At 37.5% G+C, this 19,349-nt stretch overlaps 1 protein-coding gene and 2 long non-coding RNA genes across 4 annotated transcripts in view; 1 reads left to right on the plus strand and 2 right to left on the minus strand.

The window, feature by feature from the left end:
* Positions 1-2,478: 2,478 nt before the first annotated feature.
* LOC113682156 (allatostatin-A receptor) overlaps positions 2,479-19,349 on the plus strand; it is a 52,682-nt gene continuing 35,811 nt past the window's right edge. Inside the window, exon 1 of the mRNA XM_089185179.1 lies at positions 2,479-2,547. The gene's annotated coding sequence lies outside the window, so the exon portion shown is untranslated. The remainder of the gene's footprint in view (positions 2,548-19,349) is intronic.
* LOC149038802 (uncharacterized) lies at positions 7,270-13,221 on the minus strand. The gene is made up of 3 exons (XR_016180511.1): positions 12,861-13,221; positions 8,933-8,985; positions 7,270-7,524 (listed from the first exon to the last, which is right to left on the minus strand). It is a non-coding gene; the product is annotated as an uncharacterized LOC149038802 (long non-coding RNA).
* LOC149038803 (uncharacterized) lies at positions 15,739-18,909 on the minus strand. Of its 2 annotated transcripts, XR_016180514.1 has the most exons (3): positions 17,674-17,690; positions 16,921-16,978; positions 15,739-16,191 (listed from the first exon to the last, which is right to left on the minus strand). It is a non-coding gene; the product is annotated as an uncharacterized LOC149038803 (long non-coding RNA). The 2 variants fall into 2 exon arrangements; XR_016180513.1 differs by having other exon boundaries at positions 16,921-18,909.

A 19,349-nucleotide genomic window follows, 5' to 3' on the forward strand; every position in this document is an offset into this window, starting at 1 on the left:
ACTAAATATCAATGAACCCATTTCAACTTCGTCGTCTTTAAGGATGTTAACTCTTGATGCCATAGTCTTTGACGTAAGCCATTCGCAAAAGACGAAAAGTATGTCAAGTTTATGCTCAATTAAACTTGTCTCCTCTTCAAAAACTGTAAAAAAAACTGCAAAGGGATTTACCACACATTAATCCGTATACAAGGTATTTTATGATTTCTCCAAACGTTCATATCTCACCTTTTTTCTTCAAGGTGTTTATTTTCGTTACTTTCATTTCTGTTGCTTTCGTCTGATATATGTCTTGTTCCAATGGTGTTTACGTGTTCGAAAATTTCATCATGGGATTGCATGACTCACTTTTAATGTGTCCACAGCTGTCACTTTTCGTTTGCGACGACAGCGAATTTAAGCTCGTTAGTCGTCTTAGTGTGTTGCCGAACGATTGTTTCTGGACTCGTACACAATTCAATTGATCAGTTAATAATAATGATAACAATGATAATAGAGATGATGATGACGATGATGCTGATGGCAATAATGTTTATGAGAGACATAATGGCCATTACAATGTTAACTTACCAGTGTTTTTATCAAAAAGGGGTCTGGTGAAAATGATTACAAAGGACCCTAAAAAACTTTCTTAAAAATGTTAGAACAGAGTTGCATTTATTCAAAGGTCCGAGTAGCCTGTGAACAGATTTCGATCCGTGAAAGTAAGATGCTCTTTTCTTAGTCTCTTTTCACACTCTCGGGCGCAGCCTTAATCATAACCAGCGTGTATAAGATTGCGTGAGTGAGGCCATTTAAATAATGAATTTGATACCGAGCAAGATTGCAGACTTTTTTCTTAGATGTCGATATCGATGCTATATCGCTATGACGTCATTTAGCAAACATGTTCGTCTTCTGACCTATTTGACCAAATACAGGGTTGCCTCACCCTGTATAAATAGGAGTTCCCAAGAGCAGATGAGCACATACAAGACAATCTTCAGACAAAGGAAACTGGATTATGGACTATAGAATCGAAAACGACCGTAATTCATTTGCCTCGAACATAAGACTCACAAACATGACAAAGGACTCCTATGAAAACTATGATAAGGCGCTTATTAGACTGAACTTATGCACTTAATGCAACAGAAGAACCAGTCATACAGGTCTTTAACTCAGTGAGAGTCCACGTTCTCTTGTAAGCAGGAAAAAGCCCAGCCCATTTAGAATCAACAGTTTTCGCGTAGACTCTCGTCATGCAATTACTCTTTGAATCACGGTTATTTTCTAAGTGATGCTCGCTCCCACCACCTTTTACGTAACTTGGTGGAAGTCCACAATGAATTCAAAACTTGTTATGGAAATATGATAAATTGCGTCTGTGTTTACATTCAATGAAAAGAAATTGAAGCTAATTTACATAAACATTCGGACAGACTCGGTTATGTCACGTTTTTCTATAAAAGGCAATTATGCTTGCAACACAACACAAAACATTTGAAGTTTATCCTTTTAAACGACAGGATCGCCCATTCATTGAATTCACCTACTGAGTAAATGTTCGCAAAACGAAACAATACGCAGTTCATTTCCTCATCAGACCTTGAGATGAAGTGTTATGCCAAATTTTAATCAAATCGGTGGGCGAAATTTACCGCAACTCTTTAGAGGTCAAAAATTCAAGCTGTCTCAGAGGATTTCTTTCACTTGCCTATCAGACAAAACTCTAGATAGATAAACACCTCTCCACCTGACTCAGGTAATGGCTTCCGCTCATTTTTGTCGCAACATCAGTTTCCGTCACTTGCATGTTTTCAGGATTACCCTTATCACCAGGACCAATAATTCCGCGAATAGTTTATTTGAAATGCAACTTTGCTCAGCCAATAAATCATATAGTGACTTAAAGGGTTTCATTCGATTAAAAAAATATTAATAATTTTCTGACACCTAAAAGGCCGTTCTGCAGTTTCAGACAATAAAACGCCGGCCAGTATTAAAAGCAAAAAAATGAGCCAACCTTCACTCCTAAAAACTAAACGTTGAAGTGTTCCTCACAGGTTCAGAGCAGTCCTGGTCAAACATATGTCAATTTAAGGAAATCTGTTTTTTTCTTCCTTTAATCTGAAGTTCATTGTTAAGGAGGATGTTCTATTTTATTTGTTCTATATAATGACACGTTAGCAATTTGGCACCGTTCACGGAATACATTTTTCAGTTCTTTCGCTTTGTGGGAGTAAAATTTGAATGCCTCTCACCAACAAGCTTTGTAGCTATTCATTCAATAGGCTAGTTAATACGCCTCTACGAAGGTTCAATTTTAAAAAACGGCCTTGACGAGGACAAAGGGAGTGCATAATGGCTTTCATAACAACAAAATATATAGAAACGTAATTAACTCTTCAGAAGCGAACGTGGAATGAATTTTAATCCTCACTAAAAATATTGCTTTCATAACTAAATGATTAGAAATTCAAACTAAGTTCCGTTTTTAAGAAGAACTTCGAACCCGAAAAGACTTCAAACATCTTCGGTGGTTCAAGACTCCGTCCGAGCTTTAAGGTAAGTAAATTTTGTTCTGTTGGGGTACAATTCAATGCTGAAGTTGGAGAGACGGTAGATTTCTCTGGACGATTATTAACCAACCAGTATATGTTCATTCACCGACTTCTGTGAGAGATCTTCATCAAAGATGCTGTTTTCACAGGTACTCTTTTATTTTCGTTATATTTCAATGCTAATGTGTTTTTGGGAAAGATTAAGGGAATTATTATTATCCGACTTATCGTAAAATAAGGTAAAATCGTTGACAAGGGAAATTAAGAGGTACATGTATACTCCGTTTATGATTCCAAAACTATTTGTAGATCTTGTGTTAATTTTTGCATGAGAAGTCATTACCCACGGCGTCCGCAATAAAAACATCGAGTGGATTCACAACTGTTAGAGACAGCTTTCCTTTTTCAATTTAAAAGTGGAACGTCTGCAACACGTTAAACATCTTCCGCTCTTAGTTTTCTTTCAATTTCTTCGTGTTTTAGTTTGTGTAGCTTTGCGGTTCTAGCGGTGAAGTGATCGATTGCACCGAATACACATGATCGCAGTAACTCACGCTATATTCTGCTAGTAACAGTCAAGAGCTGGATGTGCCTATATCATACGGGCATTATTTCATAGCTTCTGTAGTAAACTTTTACGTGGTTTCGTCAATTGTTCTCCGGTTCCCCTTTGACAAGTGATAGAGGGTTATAGTACCCTCTTCTCGTCCCGCTTCACCCATAGTATAATCTGTATGGCCAAAATTCAATCGAGGGTTCCTCGTTCCGGTACTTTTGAAAACTACTCTATTTGAGAATCTTTTGCCTTAAAAATGAAAGATTTCTGACACACGTCAACGGTGAATAAACATTGCCAACATGATCAAATTGATATTTAATATGGACCAATGACCAAGCTCTTTTGGATAAAAGGACTGGATATTATTCTCGTTAGTTATTTGCAGTTAAAACGTGCGAAACCGAAAAAAAGAATGCAAAAAGGTGAAGGCTAATACCCAGTTTCCTTTGTTTTAATGCACAAATTAATTATCCAACAGATAAGAATCGAGTGATTGAGTGAGGGGGTGAATGTTAGGTCCATACGTAAACTTCATAGTAAGTCATACCATGAGATAATCAAAAGCTCCTTGAGGCTACTTTGTGTTATGTCTTTACTATTAAACTAAGAGATGAGCACGTGAACCGTTTGCCATCCCCTCCCATGACGCATGACGAACCTTGAATGACCATTTGATTGTCATCTTTAAAAGCGTGCAATCTGTGCCCAAGAAAGTAAGAAAGAAAAGAACTCCCAAGTCTTAAAATTTACCTTGATAACAGGCCCAACAGCTGAGATGGAGATTTTTGTGGCACCGCGTAGTTGATTTCAACCAGTCTTGTCTTCAAGATGATTTTCGCGAAGTGTTTGACTCCCATTTGGCTCTATATTGCACGTTTTGCGGCTGATTTACCATCTTCTGAGTCTTTACAATATTCATTAAGCCTATCTGATTTAACCTGTTTTGAGGTGTTACGTATCTCGTTGGATTTTACCTTTCTTTGTTACACTATTACCGTGTGAGCTATTTCGCTCCTGGTTTGGCTGCGTGAATCTTATTAGCGAAATATTAAATTTTATTACTTTCGTGGGCACAAACTGGATTTTCAGCAACAATTTTGTGTCTCTAGTTGATTTTAAGACTTGAGGCTCTTTACTTTCCTGTTTAGTATTCTTTTTGCATGTTTAAAGAAGGAAAAACCAACTATTTCGATATTCATTTCAGCGTTCGGCTGCGACGGATGCAATTTTGAAGCATTGAGCATAGCTTGAATTTATCAAAGTCACCTACGACTGAGACTGTGGCAATTAAAATGTAATAAAGAAAAACAGTATGTTATAATTTCTCACATTGACTCCACGAAATTTTTGCTACACTGAGTAAAGAACCAAAAATCGGCAACCGGATCGAGCCAGTTGGTGGCGAGTGCGGTTTCATAACTAACAGGATTAAACAAAGGAGTGTACCAAGTCTAAATCAAAATTGAAAGGACCGTACGTATAAAAGATATGTAAAAACAAAGGGGGAGGACAGAGCTTAATCATTATCGTAAGGAACCTTAATAGTATGATTAATACGACAATAAAGTCAAACAGTGACAGTTAATTATATTATAATACAGATCAACTTGGGTTCTGTAAGGCTGAGAGATCTGCTCAATTTGATCACCTCAGAGGATCCGGATTTGCGGAGATACACAGCGCGCTTCTTTTCCCAACAAAGTGTTTGTTTTAAATCAGTTCCAATCCCATTTCTCCCTCGCTATCCTCATTCCTCTTAGGAAAAATAGACTAGTTTTGACTGCAACGGCGAGTAGAGGTGTCTTTAAAAAGGTTTTTTTTTTGTTACACAAGGTGACCTTCGGGGTGGAAGAGTAGAAGACCACAGAATGATGTTTACTTGGCATTTGTACTTAATGCAATCATATATTCAAGCAGTACTCTACATATATATAACTTATTACATGACGTCTTTAACCCTTTACACTCCAATATCAGAATGCATATTCTCCAAACTGTTCTCTATATATTTCCTTATGTGCTGGCAAGGAGAATTTGTTTAACAATCAAGAGGTTCCTCAGTCGATTATCATTTCCTTTATTCTCATGACCTTAATGTGTGACTCAGGGGTGATATTGAATGGAGAAATTAGATGCTAGTCACTCTCAGGGATTAAAGTGTTATTAGCTGTACTCAGTGTGTAGGGCAATACGGCTTGAACCTCATAAGCCTGGGCATGAGAACAAAACCCCGACAACAAATATCACTTCGAGTGCTAATATGACACATGGTTAGCCCGGGATGAGTTGTGCGAAAGCGAGGCTTGTCAGGCCTTAGTGTTTTGTTTTCATAAAGCGTTCTCTAGAAGCGTCTCACATTTTCCATGCATCTAATTGGTTTTATACTTGTATCCTACCAGATATAGGCAGGATGAAATCTCTCATAGGAGAAAATTAAACTCGTCATTTTCTTAATTTCCCTGTTCGCGTTCGTATCTGAGGAGATAACAGGGGACATTGCGCAATTCGTCGAGCAGAAGGAAAGGATTTTGTGGCCGTTGAGAGAAGAAGATATTATCTCTACATTATAGGCAAGAAGATTTCAGGACATCTTTCGACAGGGAAATTGTACCTAGTAACGACAGTGATTTTCCTACACAATGTACTTGGTCATTTTCTTCTATAAAAAAAGAAGAAAGGAAGGTTCTCGTGAACTTATTCTTTTGCCATATTGGACTGGAATAATGGAATATATTGTCAATACTCTTGTTCTAACATAATAATTTGAAACAAAATTTTGACGACGAAGGTTACCTCATATTTCACCTTCAGCCGCACAAACTCCATCACATCCCTCCCCTCCCTCAATCTCTAACCCTTCAACTAATTTCATCCTACGCACAATGACCTCTTGTTCTCGAGACTCTCGTGACTTGCAGCTGAAACGGAAAAAGTTATTGTGCTTTGTCACCATAACAAAAGAATTCTAATTAAATTCCATTTTTAACTCTAGTTTTAAATATTTTACGCAAATGTCCGCGTTATCAATGGAAAATGACGAACTCCGTGGTGTTTTTTTCTCTTTAATCCAAGTTGGATGTAACTTTTTTTAACTTTCAAAACTGAATAATCTGACGGGATTAAGACAACGAAAAGTTGATGTTACTTGAAAGCAGTTTCTCGTAAAATCAAACCGTGAGAGGAAACCAAATCACCAGCAGACGTTAAGGACAGTATTACTTGAATGAGGTATACGATCATTTTGATCGATGGTAAGCATATTCTGAAATAAAAATAGGCAGTTTAACGTGTGATGAATTGTGATGTTTGTTGAATTTGAAACCTAAAGCACGAGTCTCTGAAACAGTCAAGTAGTAATTTAAGATCTGAGACGTCTTGAGACAGTTTAGGAATGAGAGAGAAGGCTCTAAGGCTTTGTGTCCGAAGTTCTTATAAACAGCTTGAATTCAATCGCTCTGTAGACAGCCCTGACAGCTCTGACCTACTGACAACTGTGCTTGCTAAAGGTGTGGAGCAAAGAAATATCTGGTCATACTGACTAGAATATACCTACTTCAATAGCCGTAAGAACATAAAATACGAACAAAACTGTGATATCTTTGGAAGTTATGTCAATATTCTCAAAATTGTCAACTAGTTTGCCTGAAAATAACTATTTTCCTCACCAGGCAGGCCCATATCACATCCAATATACTGTCTGCTTCTCTATCTTTTTGTTAGTTGATGAAGTAGAGTTATCTCCCGAATTGTCAATTTATATACAGCAACCCTATATTGAAATGGTATATATATTTGGCAAACTAGTTCACAGAAGTAGACAGTCATTGTATATATAGTCAAATTCAAATAAGGTATCAGGAGTGTAAGCGTGCTAGCCTAAGTACAGTGAATTATGTATCAGAATTATCAACTCACTAACCAAGATCAGACCAGTAATACTGAGGTTTTAGTCTTCTAAGTGTTGCATACACTTGGTGTGGGACACCATATTTGCTTAAACAATCTCGTGGGGAGAGTATATTCTAGTCTAAGATTTTCTGCCCCAAAGTATAGTGAAGCTATGACAAAATAAGAAACGTGACGTAGAAACTTTGAGTTAAAATGGAACGAAAACACAATTAAAATAAAAGGTGTGTTTGATTAAAATGATAATTGCACTACACCTTTCTCTGCACTTGTAAATACAAGGAATTTTAATTGAGATATATTCCAGTAACATTTTAAAAGCTGAAGCAAATGCATTCAGGGTTAATAATTGGAGAGGTATTAGTCCGCTGAGGAAAAAGCCTAGTCAGTTGGGAAATGTTTTTCAGCCAAAATAAGCTCTAAACTATAGTCTTCAATTCTTTCAGTGGTCTATCCAGCTCACGACCTCAGTCATTCAAGTCTTTTTTACTGCCAAGGTAGCTCATTTCCAGTGATCTGAAAGAACAAAACGTGATGACATTTTAATTACATCCTTTCTTTTTGCTATTAGACTTCAAAGCACTGATACACCTATATGAAAAGTGATTCAAATAAGGTGAATGGCTCTTCTTTTCAGGAACAATCTCTCTTAAACATGTATAAGTAGACACTCAGTGCAATGTGTTATTGAGCCAAAGCGACGCAGTACTTAGGAATGGAACAGTTCTTAATTTTCCGACTTAAGAGTGTGCATGATAATACGAATGAAGTCCATGTTTATGATAATGTAAGATAATAAGTCTGAAAAATATGTTGTAAACGTATTTTCAGACGCCCGCCGACTGCAATAACAATTTAGTATTTTCAAAGTAAGCTTTGTTTTGTCTGTTTAACTATTCCAGCTGCGCTGACACGTCATCTTGTTTTAATTTACATTCCCCACGCTCCTTGCAAACACTAGGTCATTTCGAGTCTGACAGAATCGTTTCATGCTGAAATGATAGACCTGAGATTTCACCGATTGACATGAAGAAAAGGTTTAAGTATTAGTGGAAGGAAGGACTTTCCATCAATGTGAAGTCATTGGCAAGCGTTAGAGAATCGAAAGGTGATCATGAGTTATTCTTATGGAGAATCAGTTTTTAGTATCTCGCCATGCATTTTGAAGTTATAGAACGCTAGGTATTTGCTTTGGTTCTTCTGAATTCTACCTTTTAAAATCATAGGAAAAGTTTTCCGTGAACATTGATCTTGAGCTGTTCCATTAATTCGCGGAATATCTTATCGAAGGAAGGCCAAACTCTAAGTTTATCCTGCATTCTCAAAATTGCACAATTCTATGTACCTTGGGCTTATATTGATGAGAGGTCAAACAATAAAGGTTCAAAGAAATCCTGCCGCTCATATTTTGGTAGTTATTGAAAGCTTGGCTTCTAGGCTTTGTAAAATTATAGTAATTGCATTTTTCAATGACAAATATTAAAAATGAAGTGCAATGTTTTAAAGGGAACGTTCACTATCCATGTAGCTTTGTATTTTAATTATCTCATCTTGTTCATCACACGAGGTACCTCAAATATCTTTCTAGAAATTATAGAGACTGAATTAGCATCACATTTAATCGTTCTTTGTCGACTCTTCTTTTTCCTCCTAAATTGTCGGTCAAACGGACACACAACTCGAGTTTATTATTTTATTTGAATGACTGGATCATTGTAACAACAGTCCTCACTGCTCATGAAACGGGCATCTGTACATTTCTTCCAAACAGTCAGATTCTGATCATAGTCAGTTGAATTATTGATCTAATTATTATTATTATGGATACACTGTGTTAAGAGAACATTATTGAACGAACAATATTTCGGAGAGAATAAGAAGGGATTGCATTTATTTTGTCTCTGAAAGATCGCTTAACAATTACCTTAGAGCCGACTGCTCAGGAATCATCTGTGCACTGCACAGGGAATTTTAACTCTGCAAAGTAAAAGAGAAAGAGCGAGTGAATTAGAAGAAATTTGAATAAATCTCTATCACTAAGTAATATAATGTTTATATATATATATATGATATATATATATATATATACACATTAGGGTGAAACCTTCTGATAAGCATAGTAGAAGTGTCCTTAGCCAATTGTGTACAATGGAAGGTTATGTAACGCAGCATATTGTGGCAAGATGGACAGGAAAATTTGGTTTTTTGTACTGCATTGTAAAGAAACTTTGAACTTAATCAGTTTATTGATCGTTTTATGCAAAGAGAGAGCACGAAATAGACTCTACAGGTGCTGGAATTTCTTGTTATTTTTGGGTATGCATGGTTACATGGCTAATTTAGCAATAGAAGCCATGTTTGCTTTCGTAACCGCCACGTGGCGAAATTTATCTACAATTAAATGACGCATAATGTAGAAGTGTTCTTCACAAATTCAAGAGCAGGTGTTTTAGATCAATCCGACAGTCAAATTTGAAGTATGGTATGTGTGTTTAACTATGTTTTAGTATGATATAAGAGTAGAAGACTGCCTAAAGCCTCTTAGCCGTAGTCACCGTGGTTCAAATGCTTCAATGAAGGAAGATTAATACCATCACTCTCTTACGCCAGCATCGTCGAGTAAATTTAGGATATCACTTTCGAGAAGGAAGATGAGAACGACACGAGTTTTACCTGATATCGAAGAATAGCTATGGGGTTTGACATATGACGAATAATAATAAATGTCCAAGCCACGTTGGAAAGAGAAACAATCGTAATCGATCTTCGTTTCTGTTTATGCCATTCATAGCACCTCACGAGCCCTGGTAACGCTTTCTTAATTTTGTCTTATTTCCCAATTACCCAAAGGCAGATGGCCCACTTAACGATTTATAAATATTTGCAGCACACCTTCACTAAATCTCGCCATGGACTGGATAAATAGTTATAGTTGAAGTTATATTTTTCAGTCGATATTTAGAATGCAGAGGAGCATGTCTTTTAGGCAGATGATATCTTGGAAGAACATGGTTAAACATGGTCAAGAAATGGCCGAATGATACGACTATTATCGGCTCGAAGTGCGGTGGCCTTTCTGTATACACAAAGCCCCATGACAAATATACTGCATTGCGGTTTCTGCTTTGGAATCAATTGTAGATTTTCAAATCAGCACATCCATACTAAACACAAATAAACTTTTTTTAGTCTGTCATTTACAGAATAGCACCCAAATGCTAATATCTTAGAGCTAACTACATTGTCAACTGATAATGACAACGAGTCGATTCTATGAACAGTTTTTTTGCATCATCTCATTTTGCTGAGATGTACTAAGAAGGGGATTGTTTGGATCTTACAACTCAGTCCTCTTGCAGTTGTAAAGTCAAACAATTTAGAAATATTCAAATGTTGAGATATCCTCTTGTCTAAATTGCCATCAAATGTCATCGATAGAGGAGTAGTGATTTCAGTTTAAATGGGAAAAAACTCACGACAGATATCAAAGTCCATACGCGCATAAAATCAAGAATTGATTTGCCAATATATAGCTGTTCTCTTAAGCAGTGTTCTCTGGAGTTTAAGCAAATGTGCATTACGCCAAAATCGGGTGCTTTATTTACCCTCGCTTTTATCGTCGTTTTCCGTGGGTAATCGTTCAAATCTTTTCCTGTTACGAGAGATCTTCCAAGAAAGAAAGCAGCAAAGTATTATTTTCCATCCACCCATTTCCTATCGCTAAAAGCTCAGGTGATGAGAGGTTTAGGCAATAGCTTCTCTGTGGCTTTTATGGGTGTGGGGGACCATTATGCGGAAATCTGGTACGAGATTTTAGACAGAGATAACACACAATGGTTTGATTGTTCGCGCCCCAAAGACAAATTTTCAGCTGCATTTTGATAACAAACGTTCATTGAAGTTAATCTAAAAATGCTTATTGTAATCTACATGTAGTTCAGGGAGTGGAATAGATTAAAATATAGTTGTAAGTTGTCGTCTGACTATCATATAATACAGTAATCGTTTATACTCGCCAGAGCAAAAGTTTCTGGGCACCCATCCAAAAGTATGTGAATATCTCTGCAAAACGCACAGCAGAAATGAAATTGAAAACGGAAATAAGCCCCAAGCTCCTCTACCAGGTCTACGCGCCCATCTTCCCTGCGAGAGTGTGCCAAATATGCGTACAGCCTTCCGTGCAGATGATTCCACCAAAGACCGCCCTTGTGATCTTTTCTCCAGCAGCATTCACTTCTTATTGCAGATTCCTTCTATCCAGAACACCACAGCAAAAATGAAATTGAAAACGGAACTAAGCCCCAAACTCTTCTACTAGGTCTACGCGGCCATCTGCCTTGTGAGAGTGTGCCAAATATGTGTACAGCCTCCCATGCAGATGATTCCACCCAAGATGCTTCTGATCTTTTTTCCAATGACATTCTCATCGCAGATTCCTTCTTTCCAGACCGTATTTCCTATTTCGTATTTTCCACTTTTTACAGCATAATCAGCATATGTTTTTTTTTCCAAGGAACTTTACCAGAGTCATAACTTGCTTGATCGCTAAGATTGATCATATTCAAGGTCGGTCTATTGTTACAGCAATACTACGTTGATCGTCGTCTAGAGGACTGGGCACACCCCAGAAGTAAAGATTGGATCGGTCCTTGCTCCCACTCCCACAGGCAACAAAATGTCAGAACATATTAAATATGTAGTTGTGTTTTATCGGAGCAAAAAAATTATAGTTTTGACATGTTTTGTGTTTCATATTTGAAAAGCATACTTTACAAAATCTAGCATAATTTTCAAAACCGAGCATGATTTTAAGCATGATTTGGAAAAAATCGGGCAATGCTAGTATCATAATAAGCTACTTTTACTACCACAATCTATTAGAGCTTGGTTATGTGTAGCCTGATGATTGAATCCAGGAAAAGGTTTCGTTTTTAAGTACAACAAAACTTTTATCTCTTGTAATTTTTACCTGTCGGTGGTAGGGAGGAAGGGGAGGGGGGAGGGGTGGAAGGGTTCTGAAACACTCTTAAACTGAGCCACTAAATGCAGCATAATGCAAAATCAGGAGCATAATTTTAAGTACAATCAGGGGGAAGGAGCTGACTCCATTGTTTTCTGGTATAAGCTACCATCGAAACATTACAACCAGTGTAACGTCACGTAGCACGTAGGAGAAGCCAGTAGTAGCGAACAAAAACAACTTAAGAGCGTTTGTCTGTAAAAATCAAACATATCGCGGCAAGAGTGGAAAATTCGATTTCTTTCTTATTTTGATGTTAAATAGGCTAGACTATAACTAAAATCACTGGATACTTCTTTTGGCAAAATATCTTTTTATTTCAGAGAAAAATACAAATACAGAAATTCTGTTAAAATCGTCATTTTTAGCAGCAAATTATTGCACGAGTTTGAGGGCTTCGCGTGCAAAAACGAATCACTATCTCGTCTTTTAAACACTCAAATCTTCTTTTTCGATCTCATAAGACCTCACACAATGATTTTTGTAAACATTGCGCTCTTCTTTGCGCTTAAAAAAATTTAATTTCGAAAGCATGCATTTCTCTTCAGTAAAAATACTTCGTGAATAAAATTAATTTTCGCCATGTGCTAAACCTTCAAATGGATTAAGCTTTTGGTAGTTTAATTTCGAAAAGATGTTCTCAATATTACTGTAAAAATTTGTTTGGGCAAATGATTGAGAGCGTTACAAAAGCTCTTCAAAGTCCGTTAAAATGCAGTTATTTGACCTTTTGCGGTCAACATTCCAGTCGCGAGTCACATATATTTTAATATGTTTCAACCCATATGAGGCCGAAAAATGTACATAGAAAGATATTTCCAAATGCTCTAACCTCATTTGCCGCAGAAGACCGATCCAGAGACCATTTTAGTGTAATTCTCTTGTCGTTCGTCGTATTTAGGTCTGTATAAGTGATAACGTCCGATGAAACCACCAACCCTGTCGAACACCATCTCGTTGCCAAACGTTCGGTATCTTTCTTCACTGTGGCATCTTATTCAACGGTTCAGTTGACTGTGAGTATTGCTCAGCTTACAATGCATTAAAAAAATTACATCTCACGGGCCTATTCAATGCTAAACTGAATTGACTACAAACATGTACGCCCTTTGAGTATTTAGGTTGTCACGCAATACTGGTGACAAAGGAACTTTAGGGGGTAGGTGAAGGGCAAAACTCCATATAATTAAGCACTATCAGAATTGAACTCTTGGAACCTACAAAATATCTTATTCCGTAAACATTTTTGTAATAGTGTCATCTTTGTCTGGTGACAAACAGTAAAATACATTTATTTATTTATTGCAGGGAATTATTCTTGTTTTTTTAGCGCTCTGTGCCTGTCGTACTTATTAGGGGTGTTTTTCTTTCCAATAAAATTGCAAGGAATACCCCAATAGCATGAAAGAGAACCTTTTGTACATTTTTACAACACCATGCTACAAAACGCAGTGGTTGGGATGTGTGGCTTATGTGAGGCTGGGGTGCTATGCTCCGTGGCCAATGGGTGGGGCTTGCCTAAGGGAGTGGTATTATTAACCGCTGTTAACAGACCCAACTACTGTTTAAAACCATAAACTACAGAGGGGCCGACATATGTGCACTCGGCACAAAATAAGGTGGATCTCATCTTCAGGACCGGTAAATTTGAAAGCCGACTCATGACTTGCGATATTCTTGGTGCATGAAAGTAAAGGAACAATTTCCGTTTCACGCATTCGATCTCTATTGTTGAAACCACAAACTCCGCCAATAAGCAACTTGAACGAACAACAACCTTCCTTTTTTTATGTAACAAAGTTGACTGTGTAAGTTAGTGTACCGAAGCCCCGCCTCTGAGCGAACAATAGGCATCGTGTAATTACCATAAACCAGGTTTTGTTTACTTAGGCTTACTATTTTTTGCAGGTACTGAATTTAGCTTTCCAACGAGTATTAGCCAAAGGCCCGATCTCCGCGACTTGCATGTAAGAGATTTCGATGTTCACATCAACAAAAAAGCTTAGCAGCAGAGTGACGTCTTTTTACTTTCCCCTTCCCCTACCCCCTAAAAAATAACTTTCCATTGTATCATTTGCATTGCGTGGCGACTCTCCGTATACAAAACTACGTTGGCGGCAACATATGTGTAGTGCCACTTCTAAAAGCACCGATCAGATCTACTGCACCACAAACCGAACAACACTCACAGTCAACTGAACCGCTGTATAAGATGCCACAGTGCAGAAAGATGTCAAACGTTTTACAACGAAGGTTGGTGACAGTTTGCAGATTGACAGGCAGTTTCATCGGATGTTATGAGTAGTACTAAAACATGGAATGACCTAAAACCACCTAAAACCACCTACAACCACCTACAACCATCTACAACCACCTCAAAAATTTCAACAACGACCTAAAACCACCTCAAAAACATCTACAGCCACTCGCAAACTGTCTAAAACCATCTAAAACAAGGCATAAATGTCTTAAATAAGGCGAAACGACAACACGTCACGTACATGAAATACGAGAATCGAATGAAACCTCCACCTCCCCCTGAAATCTTACTCTCCCTGGTCGCATGTATAATCAACTATCACACGAAATGAAATGCGAGAGCATGCCAATTATATTTTTTATTACCTCAGTAGTAAAAGACCTACAGAACTTTAGTAGCAGATGTTTTGGCTCAGTTTCATTTGATTACGTAGTGGTCCAAGGTGGTGTTTTTCTCCATTTATAATCTCAGGAATGGAAATGTAACCGGAGCAAAACATGAGTCGCTATTGCGTAAGTGGCACCACTCGTACAACTGCATACTGTATGAATACCAGCACGATGACGTTCGTGCCAAAGGAAGATTCCAAATGTACGCACAGTTCGCTTGAAATATTTCTAATGATCATTCTTACTCATACTTTTTCTAGACGTGAGCCAAAACGTCTGCTGGTACCCAGGGTAGAAAAAGCCAAGTCAAGTCAGTCTTGACTACGAGTTTGTTATTTTACTTTATTATTTTTTGTAACTTGATAGTTCATTCGTAAAGTTATTTAGGTCTTTTACAACTGAGGTAATAAAAAACATAATTGGCATGCTCTCGCATTTCATTTCGTGAGATGGTTGATTATGCATGGGACCAGGGAGAGTGGTTTAAGGTCGTTCCATGTTTTGGTACTTACCCGTATAAATACGAAGAGCGACAAGATAACCAAAGAAAAATGGTCTTTGAATCTTTCTTCTACGGCAAATGAGGTTAGAGCATTTGGAAACGTGTACCCATGTACATTTTCCGGCCTCATATGGGTTGAATCATATTAAAGTAGGTGCGTGACTCTCGACTGGAAAGTTGACCGCGAAAGGTCAGATAACTGCATTTTAACGGACTTTGAAAAGCTTTCTTTTCGCTCTCAATCATTTGCCCAAAGAAATTTTTATAGTAATATTGAGAACATCTTTTCGTAATTCTACCGCCCAAAGCTTAATCCATTTGAAGGTTTAGCACATGCTGAAAATTAACTTTACTCACAAAGTACTTTTACTGAAGAGAAATGTATGCTTTCGAAATTAAATTATTTTACACGCAAAGAGGAACGCAGTGTTTACAAAAATCGTTTTGTGAGGTCTTATGAGGTTGAAAAAGAAGATTTGAATGTTAAAAAGACGAGATTGTGATTCGTTTTTGAATGCGAAGCCCTCAAACTTGTGCAATAATTTGCAGCTAAAATGACTATTTTAACGGAATTTTTTTATTTGTATTTTTCTCTGAAATAAAAAGACATTTTGCCAAAAAAAGTATCCTGTGATTTTAGTTATAGTCTAGCCTATCTAATATTAAAATAAGAGAGAAATCGAATTTTTCACCCTTGCCGCGAAATTTAGAATTTGTCTGACTTTTACAGACAAGCGCTCTTAAACTCTATTTCAATTTAGACTGGCATTTGCACTTTATTGAGAGATAACTGAGAAGCCATGTACACAATAACAATACGAGAACATTAGTGTGTATGAACTTTAGCTGCTGCAGTAAGTCTGTGTTCTGTATTTGGTGGACTGGGACAGACCATTGGTGGGATATGCCTTGGTAGGAAATGGCTCCACGGAGGTGCTTCCACCCTGAGCATTTGTGGAGGGTCGCATGATCGCATTCGCCACCTCCCTTGTGCTGGTGACGCGTCGTACCTCTTTTAAGAAACGAAGAAACCCTTTTAGTCGCCCTTTTATGTTTGGTGAAATATTATTTAGGTATATTGTGCCACAAGAAGCTCCTTGGGATGATATCCCTCCTCAATCACTTCTACAATTCAAATTCCTATAAATGGGATCGTGAAGCTCATTTCATGAATATCGTTCACAATGCCTCTTCAATGCCATCACTAACATGAAAAATTGTAAGCTGTACACAGAGATGATAAATGATGAGGAATTCGTTTTATTTTATCAGATAAAGGACAGAACTTTTCCAGGAAAAACAAAGTTCATTTGAAAATGTTCACAAAATCTACTGAAACTAAAATTGCAGACCTGATATGGCGACGAAATTCCCTTGCTAGAGGATTCAACTTTCTCCCTTTAACGCGACAGTGAAAGTACACAAAACGTTCACAACACATTAATTGCTTATTAACCTTTGCGAAGCAAAGATCATACTCATCATTGGAAGAACTATCCACCGTGCAAACTGATGCCGTCTCGGTGGATTGATCTTCCTATGACGGCAATATGTCCATTACCTGAGAACAAAATGGAAGCTTACTTTACCTTTCTTGAAAAAAAGGTAGATTTTGATCTTAGGGTGACAGTGGGTGATAAACAAATTTGTTTCTTTCATTACATGAAGCGATTACCGGCCACAAGAAGAGTAAAGTTCACTAAAAAGAATAACATGATCTAAAGAAAGTGAAATTCCAGACCTGAGATGGCGGACGTAACTCTCCTGTTAGAGGATTTACCTCGCTCCCCTTGACATCACTGTAAACGTGAAGAAGACGAAGAGCATGTTTCAATGAAATATGACTTTCTAATTAATAATTTTGAAATATGGAATTATTCTTGACACCACTCTCAGCTACATCTTTACTTTTCACCCTAAAGCTCAACCACCGTCTCTTTCAAAAAATTATCGGAATAACACTTATTTCCCACCAAGCATTCGCAAGTTCAGCTTCAGTTTTAACTACTCAAAATTATATTCTCCAGTTATCCAACATAATCAATGAAGATGCAAAACATTTACCTTGTGGACATGAAATCTCTCACCTTTTATCGCTGGTATGCGCAGTGTGCGTCTGGGTCGGACTGTCAGGGTGAATATAACTCAATATATATTTAGACGGACCGTTCGACCCAGCGAACGCATGCTGAGAAACTAATAAGTTGTAAACGTATCTGATAAACGGTTACGAGTAAGAAACATGAGCCTACATTATTGCTCCTCTTTTATAATGTTAATCCGAAAGATTATGTACTTTCCTAACTTATGCACAGCAAAGATTATTGTCAACATTTGAATTAGCATCCACCGAGTACGCTGATGCGTTCTGTTGGATTCAATCATTGATATTCAATCTTTAGAAACCAAATAAAGGTCTAAACTACTTGTTTTAAAAAGTAGAGGAGCGTAAAACTAATGATACCGTTGTATTTTTACCACTATCAAAACACACCTCAGACTACAGGAACTTCAACTTCGTGTTTTATGATTACTTACTCTTCACTTGGTTTCCTTTCTCAGTTTGTCTCTTGAAACTTACTGAAACTTAAGTAACTTACTTACTTACTTTATTCATTTGATTTTTAGATAGCTTACTCACTGGCCTATTCTGAGAATCCAAACTAAGGCAGTGCGAATAGGAAAATTCTCATTTGAGTGTCGCCGGAACGTAATGCCATATTACTTTAGCTTTGCTTTACTACGCTATGTGCTTGTTACACTTGAAGCGCCACTTTTTAAACCAATCAGATTCAAAACTTAAACCAATCGTGTAAAGGTCATACTAGTTCTCCCATGTAAGAAAAAAAGCCTTTTTAGTGGCTATCGCACCGCTAAGGTCGATAGTGATTTTGATTTTTCCCTTTTCGAAAACCCTGATAGCGCTAAATTTAGATTTACATTTTTAATTCCGTTGCTTACATAGTCATTTTCTATTACATCTTTCCGAAAAACGGTTTATGATTTCGTTAACAGCAAAAAACACTGACACACTATGACGAAAGACATAGTCGCAGATTGCGAGAAAGGTTTGAATGTGTTTGTTATTTGACTTCACAGGGACTAATCAATAACGCGTAATTGATGTTACGTACGAGGTTTCTACTCGACAAGAAGGAACAACGATGATCAGTGAAATTAGATAACCTTTCCTTCCTAAAACTCATCGTTGTTCCTTCTTGGAACAAGAAACTCTTTTCGTTTCCAATTACAGGTAATTTGACTACAACGGCAAAAAACTCGAAATATTTTACATTAGCGCCAAAATAATGTTTAGGGCCAACATTGAGAACTGTGCAATTGCGTGTGGTTCTGAAACAAAATAAAATCGCGCTTTGAATTTTGCCAAACGTTTACTGTAAATAGAGAGACTTTTAAGGTTTCACGATTACTGTCGCTGATCACGACTTTCGCAAGAAGTGCTGTCTCCTAAAGGAGCCGTTAATCAGTTCTTTAAGGTTTCTGTGATTCCACCCGCCAAAGCCGTAAAGGGTATGGCCTTGGAGTTGCATGGTGTAGGCCACATGTACATGGTTGATGCACCTGTCAAAACGATGGATAGTGAAATACCCTTCTCAAATAAGCGTATACGACGATGTTGAAACCTCTAGGTCTTTGATTTCGATCAATGCTCTTCTCCTAACATGATAATTTGAAACAAAATTATGACGACGAAGAAAAAATTAATATACAACAGGAATTTTATCTGGTAGGTTGACATCATATTTCATCTTCAGCCGCTCAAACTCCACTAGCCCCCTCCCCTCTCCCAATCTCTGACCCAGGGACATTTCAAGAAGAACAACAAAAAGCCATAGATATCTTTTTCGAAGGTAACGATGTCTCCGTTTCGTCACCAACTGCCTATGGAAAATCTTTTATATAACAAGCAGCGCCAGTGATCAATCGCCTCTCTTCTCTAGAAGAAACCGGTCACTATATTTATTGTGCAGCCCGTTAAAGCTCTCACAGGAGACCAGGTGCAATATCTTAATGTACTTGTCCGTCTTCAATTTTCGGTCTCTTTGCGAACGGTGCTACGAAGCTAAATTAAAGCTTGTTGTTTCTTACAGCGATTCTTTCGACTGAGAAAAGAGTCGCCCTTTCTCCACGCTTGCAGCTTAACTATCT

Source organism: Pocillopora damicornis, chromosome 10 (assembly GCF_964200805.1).
Source record: "Pocillopora damicornis chromosome 10, jaPocDami1.2, whole genome shotgun sequence".
In the NCBI taxonomy this organism is placed as follows: domain Eukaryota; kingdom Metazoa; phylum Cnidaria; class Anthozoa; order Scleractinia; family Pocilloporidae; genus Pocillopora; species Pocillopora damicornis.